The sequence below is a fragment of the Aulonocara stuartgranti genome (genome assembly GCF_965226115.1).
Source record: "Aulonocara stuartgranti genome assembly, chromosome: 3".
Taxonomy (NCBI): Eukaryota; Metazoa; Chordata; class Actinopteri; order Cichliformes; family Cichlidae; genus Aulonocara; species Aulonocara stuartgranti.
This window is the reverse complement of record NC_138941.1, coordinates 29,364,226-29,375,508: the sequence shown is the minus strand read 5'-3', so window position 1 is coordinate 29,375,508 and position 11,283 is coordinate 29,364,226. Positions and strand designations below refer to the sequence as shown.

The 11,283-nt window shown below is 42.7% G+C and overlaps 1 long non-coding RNA gene across 1 annotated transcript; it reads left to right on the top strand.

The window, feature by feature from the left end:
• The first annotated feature begins 8,221 nt into the window (after window positions 1–8,221).
• On the top strand, window positions 8,222–9,438 carry LOC309704036. Its single transcript, XR_014276123.1, has 3 exons — window positions 8,222–8,243; window positions 8,442–8,529; window positions 9,237–9,438. It is a non-coding gene; the product is annotated as an uncharacterized lncRNA (long non-coding RNA).
• The last annotated feature ends 1,845 nt before the right edge of the window (window positions 9,439–11,283 follow it).

Here is an 11,283-nt window from a genome sequence, read left to right as displayed (position 1 = left end):
GTCAATAGGGTACAGGAGTAGATAATACGGCAGAGGGAGGGAAAACAGGGTATAATACATGCTCACTTCAATTCCTTTCCTTCCTTTTCACCTCTCCCCACACACCCCCGACACAAGCACACATATACGGACTCCCATCCTTACCCCCCACTGCTTCCCCACACACCCTTTGCTTCATATCTTCCTTTCATTACCTGGAGAGGAAGCAGCGGAGGGGTGCGGGCTGCATTGAGATTGAAGGTAGTTAGTTGTTGCTGTAGTTTGAGATGTGTGTGTGTGTGTGTGTTAGTGGTGGATGGTGGTGGTGATGGTGGGGGGGATGACGAGGGAAAGGAAGAAAGAATGAGCGAAGGTTGGTGAGGCGTTGCCTTGGCAACGGGGAGCGGGGTCCTCGTTAGCCCAGCAGGTGCTAATAGAGATAACAAGGGGGTGTTGGGGGGTGGTGAGTCAGGGGAGCAGGGTGGGGAGCATGGGGGGGGGTATTTCAGCAGCGAGACCGAGAACCCCATTTACACCACTTTAACTCTCCCAGCATCCTTTGCGCCTGCTTCTCTTCCTCCTTCGTGTCAGACCTGCATCCCTCTCCTTTCCCTCATCTGTCTCCGTCTGTCTCATGCTCCCCATTATGTCTTCTTTTTCTCTTTTTTTCTTTCCAGCTATTCCACTTTAACCATCACTTTCCATTTCAGCTGCACCAGTCGCACTCATTTCAACAACTACCGGCCCCATTTTTTCCCCTTCCCTTCCCTTCTCTCTCTCTTTTGCACTTCGTTCCATTTCCACTTTTCTTCTCCATTTTTGCCTCCCTCTTTAAACCTCCTCCTCTCTTCCACCCCTTCATCCTGTCCTCCACCCATCGTTACAGTACTTCAAGATGGATTGAAAATAAAGTCCTCCAGTGGCTCTCTAGATGAAGAAGAAGAAAGAAAAACAAAGAAGCAGACAGACAAGAAAATAAAAGCTGAGGGGATGGTGAGGGCAAAGGAGAGAAAGGGGGGAAAGAGAGAGAGAGAGGGGATGTTCAAATCAATACTTGTGTTTGTCAGGTTGCATTTTTCCCCACAACACTTTGGCTGTGTCTCCTCTTGCTAAACACAGACGCAGACACACTCACGCTCTGGCCGTGAACCCAGCCGCTGCTGCCATTTAAGGTTGTTTTCTCTCACTCAAAGCTCTCTCTCCCTCAGCTGCCCTGGCCATTTTGCCGTCTCTGACAAAGCCTCTTCATGAAGCATTCAGCGAAAGGACAGATCTTACACCGTCGTTTCATGCATTTCGAAAAATGCTAATCAAAATACAAATGCCCAAGGCCTGGGCACTTATCGACACAAAGAAAACACAGGGACTCTATTTGGCCACTTCACATCAATGCGGACGCGTTCAAACGTGAAGCACCTGGCTACAGATTTGTTCATGTACATTTGTGTCGTCGTTAAAAAAAAGTGTAGCATGTTTTTGTTCTGTATTTTTTTAAGCTCTTTACAAGGTCGCTTTCTCTGCTGCGATATATGTAAAATCACCTTGTGCATTATCGCGAGCAAACCATCGACTGTAGTCCTACCTGCTAACGCTTGCATAAATTATTATGATATAACGAGCTGGTAGAAAGCAAGATGACTGACCTTTTGGTAATGCAGTAAATCTAATTCAGACCGCAGAAGCACAGAAGAAAGAATAGCCCAAGGTACGTCTGCACCTTTACCCAAATGCAAATCTCTCGCTTGCTCCTTTTTCCAATAGCAAAAGCTCCTGCGACATGCAAACATGGATTCGGTACTCTATAAACCTTTCCCACGTGCCAGACGCTGAGCCCCATCTGTTAACATACCTGTCAAGTCTGTTTTTTTTACCCGTGAAACTCGTATTCTGCATCTTCGCTTGCATCCTGAGGCCATGAAATGAAAATCTCATGGATCGTCACACTCCCAGACAAAATAAAAAAAAGTGTGAGGTTGTAATCCTGGTTCACTGATACAAATCTGATGCACTGCGGAGCGAGCTTCCCGGGAAAGTAGTTTGGCGGGGTAATTTCTATTGTTTGCTGTTTTTTCAGGCATCGTGTGGTTGACCTCGAAAGTGTTGTGGGACTGTGCTGGAGATGAGAGCCGCCTGTTAGTGCTGTGATGCTTCAAGGTCTAAATCCCTGCACATTTTCTAATGCAGACGTGATGGCAGGTACGTGCTAATAGCTAAAATGTTTAAGCTATTACAAGGAAGCAAGCGATTGATTGCTGCTGCAAAACTAAGTAAGTCAATTTATTTACTCTGTGAAGGAATAATGAGTCTCCTTCTGCTTGTTCTAAATTCCAGCTTTGTTTGGTATTTAGGCTGTTTAACAGGATATTGACATAAAGATCTTAAAGTTGGAGTTCATGATTAATATACTCTAACACAGAGCTGGGGCTGGAACATACATCGGAACATTGGTTAGTCACTTTCTGACTGACAGTCCAGTAAAGTTCCACCATATTTGCTATCTTTGAATGACATTAGAGTAAAAAGGTTCAAAAATGTTTTTATTTATGAATAGAAACAGCCAGAATCATGTCCAGTGTGATCACCAGCTGTAGAGTTTTAAAGGTTTGTGTTCAGAACTTTCACGGCAGACAAATCCAGTTTTGAAAATGTTGGGAGGCTGTTTAAAATGTAAAAACAGAATGATTTGATTCATGATCAAATATGGAGAAAATAAAATTAAAGGTTTAAAATTGATAGTTTTTATTTAAAAAAACAGGTAATATTGAATTTGATGGTAATAACACATCTCAAAACTGTTGCAGCAGGGCCACGTTTATCAGTGTGTAGCATCTCCTCTGTTTTTAACAACAATCCATAACCATCTGTGAACTGAGCAGACCAGCTGTTGGACCTTTGGGAGAGGAGTTTTGCCCCACTCTTGTCTGATATTGGACTCTATCGACACATTATCTGGATGGGAGCACATGTTGCTGTAAAACCTCTGTATTCCATTCAGCGCTGATGGTACTTGCCAATTCCATAGACACCATCCCCCCCCCCACTATTAAATATGCACGCCTTTGAACTGAGGGCCAGTATCCTCTCTAGTCCAGTAGATGTTGTGACTTTTTTCCAAAAAGCTTTTGAATTTCCAATTCTTCTGACCACTGAACAGTTTTTCACTTTGCCTCAGTCCAGTTTAAATGATCTTTGGCCCTGAGAGGACAGCAGTGTTTCTGGATCATATTACAAATGGTTTCTTAATGCAGATTTTTTTGCAGATTGTTGAACATCGCCCCATCTTTACTTCGGAGGAACTCTGCCTGCCTAAGATGCCCTTTGTGTACTCATTCATGGGTATCAGTTGGTCATTGTAACTGTCAAGTCAAGAAATTAGTGTTTCAAGTGTTTTGGTCGATAAATAATTCAAACTAGCCAACAATATAATTGAGTGGTACAATTGCGGTTGAGCAGTTAGCACCTGTGCTAGTTTTGGCAATGTGCCTATTGAAAAGACAGCTATGCACAAAGACTACAGACAATTAAAAAGATTTGGACTTGACTTTAAACGAGTGTTTATGATATTTTGGTTGTGTATGTCAAACGTCACAGCACTCGCTTTTGCAGAAGAACGGCTCAGAGTTTGTCAGATACCCCAGCCTTCATTCTTAAACTGGACATCACACTGGAAGCTGGTTCTGCAGTGCACTGGATCACCTTCTAGCTTGCTTTTTTTCTTTTCTTTTCTTTTTCTTTTGACAAAATGTCAATACTTGGAAGGAAGAGCAGACATATGGACACGTTATCAATTTGATGTCAGGGAAAATAAGAAGCTTTGCAAACCAGGGGGAGCAAGTCGGTAAAAACATGACAAGCTTTCAGTTTTAATCAACTGATTCAACTTTAGATGTCGTCCATGATAATCTCATCATATTTAGTCGACTACGACTAAAAGCATTTAGATGCCCAAATTATGACTAATACTAAATCGAAATTTGCAACATTAACATCAGCAAGCATGAACATTTCTTTTTGTGATGCTGTAAATGAGTTCCAACAAGCACTTGAATGATTTGGTACTGAGATATAAAATGATGGGTGTATATTTCTTTTATTTTTATTCTCTTTAAGGTCACGAGGACATTGTAAAGGTGCAAACTACCAGTTTTTTCCTAATAAATGTTTTCCTGTGTTTGACATTTATGTATGACTGGTGGTAATCTGATTTATTGATTAAAAACAAAGGTTACAGTGTCTCGTTAAGATGTATGGCAGTGTTAAGCTCACAACAACAGCACTGCCCTACCAACAAATTTCCCACGTGTGGGACTAATAAAGGTTATCTTATCTTATCTTATCTTACGCTAACCAGGCCTCTGTGCACTCCTGCCAAAGACAAATCAAATACCTACACTTGCTGTTTACAGTAGAAATGATATTTTAGTAGTATGTCACCAATTCACCTTCTATGCATGACCATCCAAAAAACGAAACAGAAGTGAGTGGGTGGCCCACACACGGGGCTAGCGTTACTTTTTAATGACGACTTAGACCTCACAGGGTCTAGACTGCTCATCACCTCAAGAAGAGATGATTCCATGATGCTGAGATCAGAGCTCTGCGGGGGCAGACAGCTCCTAGATGCTATAACACGACAGATAACATGTTCACTGTACTTTACATCTTGCAACTGGAGAGACAGACAACACGCCACAGTTTACAGCTTTTTTCTTTTTTTTTAAAAATTTGTTTTAGCGTCTTTCCTGAAATGTTGACAGCAGGGAGCAGAAGTCAGGGAAGATTAACATAAGGGCCGTACTGACTTAAAGTCATCAAAGGGCCACACGTTAGCTAATTTGGTCTCAGGCTGCAATGAAAATTCTTTACATTAAAAAAAACACACCCAAATGCAACATCAACAATTAAAGTGGCTTCTGGCTAATGGCATCTTGCCAGCTGTCTTTTATGCTTAGGCCACAGGTGACAGATGTTGCATTGGAGTAAAGTTAAATGCAGTGCATTTGCTTTGAGTGGGGCTGCTTTGGTTTCCTTTTAGGATATTGCAAGGCAGAGCGAGATGGTCTGCAGGCTAGTTTGGGGTGTTGGGCTCTGTTTTACCTGTTTTGTTTTCTAAATTTCCTTCAGCTTGTTGTAGAAAGTCGAATATCAGAATTTTGTATTTCCTCCAAGCCCTTTAATTTTTACCTAAACACTCACCTGTACTGACTGTAGCTTCCCCAGAGGGGATTTCCCCCCCCCACCCCAGCATACTTTTAACACTCTGTGCATGTTTAAAGAGGTGGTGAGGTCACAGCTTACATGCCAAACAGTAACTACTCTTCCCACAAATTAATAAAACCTTCCCATGTAGTTGGCGGAATGAGCACTTTGGACACATATTTCTAATCTCCCTCTCTCTCTCTTTTCATAATGATAACAACCTACCATTACTGGTAATAGTAAAATTGTGATTTATGGTCCTCTGGAATAAATAACATCTATTTCCTCATTATAATATGGCACTCATCGCCAGGATTTACATTTCAATCCGATGCCCCAATAAAACCTCGTGTGCATTTCTTTAAACCTCTTAATACCTTATATGTGCAATTTTATGCACTCATACTGCTGCAAAGAACCCACAAAATGGCATATTATGCATGTATTGAGTATGCATGCAAGATAGAGGACACATAAGTAAGTGCAGTGATGCACAAAGCAACAAGGACACTAACGCACACATAGACACACACGCGCACGCATAGAAGTGCATACACACCTATGTAGAAGAAACTGAATGAATAAACCGATGATGCAAAGGACTACCTCAAGGACTAACTCTCTCTCTCTCTCTCTCTCTCTCTCGCCTGTTTCTCTCTCTCTGTTTCTCTCATCTTCTTTTCATAAAAATAAACCAGGTGTGCATCTGGCGTTCCCTCCTCCCTCTACCTGTCACCTCAGGGATGAAGGAATGACTGAGAGCGAGGGAGAGGAAGAAAGAATGGGGGATGAGAGAAGGAAATTCCCAGAAGAGGAGACGGGAGTACAGACATTCCTGGGGTGTGAATTGTAGCAACCCCTCCCTTTTAACCCGCCCTTAGTAGAATCAGGTCCAAAACGCCAGAGGGCAGATATGACCCTGAAACTTACACATATGCATGTACGCTCCCCTTCACACACACACATAAAGTGTGCACAATCCTCTGAAACAGCTGGATAAAGACATCATCTGTCATGGTTGTCAGCTTACGCCCCTCACTTCTCGACAACAACCACCGAACAGCTCACACGCACGCCGGCGCGTGTGAGCTGTTCGGTGTGGATGAAAAGTGTGTGTGTGAGAGAGAGAGAGAGAGATAGCTGAATGCCACCCTTCCACCTCCAGTAAATCACATGGACAAACACACACTCGTCCTTCGCTCTCATCTCTCTATAATGCCGGGATAGAGACGTCATTTGTCACACTCAACTGTCAACTGTCCAAACACAGCCTCCCACCTGTCCACACACGCATGCGTGCGGTCTAACCAGTTGCAACCGCACTTTCCCGCTCTCACGCTCACACACATGCATTTGTGTCTGTAAACACTCCAATTACCTGAAAGCAGCATGGGGTCTGGGGGAAATTGCTGCTTCATTATCATAGCAGTTATTATGTTAATCCATGTGTCAGAGTCCTGGCCACACGCACACGCGTGTAATGAAGGGGTCACGCTATAGGGCTGCCAGCACTTCCATAGGTGGAGAAAGGAGGTCAGTACAGCAAATGCATACGTTAAATATGAGAGGAAAACGGGTGGGTGTCTAGGCTGTACAAATAAACATGTGTGTGCGCTGTTTGTGGGTATTTGTTTGTTTTTACTACATAAATATAATGAAAGTGAATTGAAACTGAAGTACAACTGACAACATTCACCATCAGAGTAAAGGTTACGCCTTTTGAAGCACGTTGATTTCAGCGGTACGACTTTTAATTGAAGGCAAACATGACCCATTGTAGGTTTGCACTCTGTGATTGATAATTATTACACTCAACAAAAATATAAACGCAACACCTTTGTTACTGCTCCCATTCCCCATGGGATGGACGTAGAGACCTAAAATTCATTCCAGATACACAATATAACCATCCCTCCCAAACAGTGGTCACAAATCAGTCCAAATGTGTGGTAGTGGGCACATCTGCTATATTGAGATAATCCATCCCACCTCACAGGTGTGCCACATCAGGATGCTGATCTGACATCATGAGTAGTGCACAGGTGTACCTCAGACTGCCCACAACAAAAGGCCACCCTGGAATGTGCAGTTTTTTGCGCTATTGGGGGTCTGGGGACCCAGAACCGGTCAGTATCTGGTGTGACCACCATTTGCCTCATGCAGTGCAACACATCGTCGCATGGAGTCTATCAGATTGTCAATTGTGGCCTGTGGAATGTTGGTCCACTCCACTTCAATGGCTGTGCGAGGTTGTTGGATATTCGTGGGAACTGGTACACGCTGTCGTATACGCCGGTCAAGCACATCCCGAACATGCTCAATGGGTGACATGTCCGGTGAGTATGCTGGCCATGCAAGAACTGGGACATTCTCAGCTGCCATCTGCCCTGAACAATGTGAACCATGATTCATCCGTGAAGCGCACACCTCTCCAACGTGCCAGATGCCATCGAATGTGAGCATTTGCCCACACAAGTCTGTTACGGCGACGAGCTGGAGTCAGGTCAAGACCCCGATGAGGACGACGGGCATGCAGTTGAGCGTCCCTGAGACGGTTTCTGACAGTTTGTGCAGAAATTGTTTGGTTGTGCAAACCCATTCTTCCAGCAGCTGTCTGGGTGGCTGGTCTCAGACGATCTTGGAGGTGAACCTGCTGGATGTGGAGGTCCTGGGCTGGTGTGGTTACACGAGGTCTGCGGTTGTGAGGCCGGTTGGATGTGCTGCCATATTCTCTGAAACGCCTGTGGAGCAGGGGCGGAGCGTGAGGGTGGCTTACTGGGCTTAAGCCCGGGTTGTTTTGTCAGAAGCCCGGGGTCTTTTGGAGTGCAATTTTTTCATAGTTAGATGCCTGGCTGACAACTGTATAAAACAAAAAGTACACACAATATTCGAAGCACATAGTGCACACTGAGGGAATTTACGACTGTGCGTGAATCCCCCCTGATATTGGTATGATCCGAGCTCAGGCACTAAGCGACTGAGCGAGAGGGCGGGACAGCTGCTGCCTGTGTGCGCTGTTGGAGAAACGGGGCTAGCCATACTAAGGAGAGCTTAAGTTTGACCAGGTACCAAAGCAAATCATTCGTACCGTACAAATAATGTAAATATGACGGTGAACCACGAAAGATTGATATCAAACTGATCACTTGACCAATATTACGTTACTTGCTCTTCAAGTGAATCAACAAATGGCGAAATGAAAAGCAGAACAAATGCTATTTTTTTAGAGTCTTAGCTTACGTGTGTTTATTTCATATTTTCAGTTCTTACCCTCCCCGACTAATTCGGTTTCAGTTATGTACTGAAATATAAGAATGGACATTCGAGGGTTCTTTCAAAGAAAAAACTCAGGTAAATGTTATTTTATATATTATGCTTACTATGTTGTTCAGTATATTTCTATGCAAAACAAGAGGGATTTCAATACACAGCAGGATATTCACAGTTTAAACCAGATATTTACATACACTTTATGGAAAACACAAGAACATTTTTTTACTGTACAACATCAATTTAGAGTAAACTTGTTTTGTTTTGGATAAATATTGAAATATCTTTTGAATTAGTTAAATGTCAGAATAAAGAGAGACAGAGCTGTCTATTTTAATCACTTTCATCAAATTTAGGAGTACATGTACACTAAGTTTATTGTTAATTAATAAGAAAACTCCAGACGATTCCATTCTGAGCTGAAGAAGCTTCTGATAGGTTAGTAGAGTCCATGTGAGTAAATTGGTGGCACACCTGTGGATGCATATAAGGCAAAACACAGCCTGTTTCTTTGAAATGGGAAAATCAAGAGATGTCAACCAAAACACCAGGAAAAGAACTGTGGAGCTCCATAAGTGTGGCTCAATTTTGAATACAATTTGGTGCCATTTGCAATTAAGAAATACAGATAGTTTCTCTCTTTACTCTTAAAATTAACAAATGTTTTTTATATTTATCAATCTAAAAAAATAAACATTTAGTCTGATTTGATGTTACAATTAAAAAAGTGTTTTTATCTGAAGAGTGTGTAAATATCTGGTTTCAACTGTATATTTGATGATTGTCAGCACAAAGAGGGAGAGAGAGGAGCAGAGATTGAGATGGAGAATGAGGACAGAACAGAGATGAACAAGAGCAGGTGAAACACACATGTTAGTCAAATGGTTGTTTACCAAAAGTATCACCGTATCATAGGTACTCATGTATCTTGTACCTAGTGTTTCTTTTTAGGTTTGTTATTTTTCAAATTCTATATTAAGTTATGCAGGCTTGTTTGCACAACAAGGCTAAATAATTATATAAACTTTTCTCAGTCTAAATAGTGGACTTTGGTAGAATTAAAAAATAAGTGTAGTGCAGGTCTATGATGATTTTTAGTGCTACTATCATCTAGTTCTGATTCTGGTTCTGTCTTGGTTAAGTCCTCAGTAGTCCTGATTTTGAACTGTTGTAGTCCTGTTTTAATTCCAGATCAGTTCTTGGTCTGGTTGAATTGGGGTTTAGTCCTCGTGTCTTGATACAGGCCCGACTTTGTTCTGCCTCGCTGCTTAATTAAAAAACTAGTTTATGGTGTCCTGCATATGTGATATATTTTTTTCCTATATGAAGTCATTCTTTTTTGAACAAAACTCAAAACAGAGCCTTATAATCTTTCAGTCATTTCAGTCATTTCTAAAATAATAATCCCACATGCATACTACCCTTTAGGGCTAAGCCCCGGGTGTTTCAAATGTCTGGCTCCGCCTCTGCTGTGGAGACGGCTTATGGTTGAGAAATGAACATTCAATGCACGGGCGACAGATCTGGTTGACATTCCTGCTGTCAGCATGCCAATTGCACGCGTCCTCATTGCTTGTGGCATCTGTGGCATTTTGCTGTGAGACAAAACTACACATTCCAGGGTGGCCTTTTGTTGTGGGCAGTCTGAGGTACACCTGTGCACTACTCATGATGTCAGATCAGCATCCTGATGTGGCACACCTGTGAGGTGGGATGGATTATCTCAATATGGCAGATGTGCCCACTACCACACATTTGGACTGATTTGTGACCACTGTTTGGGAGGGATGGTTATATCGTGTATCTGGAATGAATTTTAGGTCTCTACATCCATCCCATGGGGAATGGGAGCAGTAACAAAGGTGTTGCGTTTATATTTTTGTTGAGTGTATATGTGCAGGCAAGTCAGAGTCTTCCTTGCAAACTATGGATGCCTGTTGCAATCTCCTAGTGACCTACCCTTGGTTTTCATAAAACTGAAACCAACGAGTTAAATATCAAGTTAGCTCAATCATGCTTAATGTTCAACATTCTTAACACAATCAGCCGACAATATGCCTGAACAACAGAGCCAAAGCAGCGACAGAAGTAAAGCTGCACTGATACAGAGTTTTATTAGCTGAACGACTGACGGTCGATCTCTTTGTCGAAAGAGTTTTGTCGTAACTAGGAATGGGTACCGGTATCGGTTCTGACATAAACGGTAGTAACCAGACCGAAAAGCAGCGCACATTTCGGTGCTTTATTTCGGTGCTTTATTTCGGTGCTTTATTTCTGTGCTTTTTTTTCCTGAGATGTAATACACTTTAGATTCTAGCCAATCATTTTATGTTTCCGAGGATAGTAGGCGGGTCCAGGTATGTACGTTCTTTTAGAGCAGAGCTACAGATTAAAAATGCCCAAGGCAAAGCGGTCAAAAGTCTGGCTGTACTTCACAGCAAAATATGCAAACTCAGCAGCCTGCAACAAGTGCTTTAAGCTGATACTGTGATACTGTCAAAGGAGGTAACACCTCAAATCCGATGAAACACCTGGGACGCATAGCGTTTTTTTAAAAGCCGAAAAATGCGCCGTATTTGATAGCTTGCTGCGAGACCTCACACCGTGCACATCTACTGCGGGTGTGGTGCCTGTTATCGGAGTTAGCAACATCCCCCAAAAACCCGAAGAGTAGAGTCCTGGCCCCTAGCCCTGCCAGTGTAGCAGAAATGATGACGGATGATGATGGCAGCATCAGCCGTTCTTCTCTGCGTGAGTAGCTTAATGTTGTTCGTGTGTAATTTACGTTGAGTAGGCTAACCACGTTATGACATTAATGCATGTAAGGTGAACTAG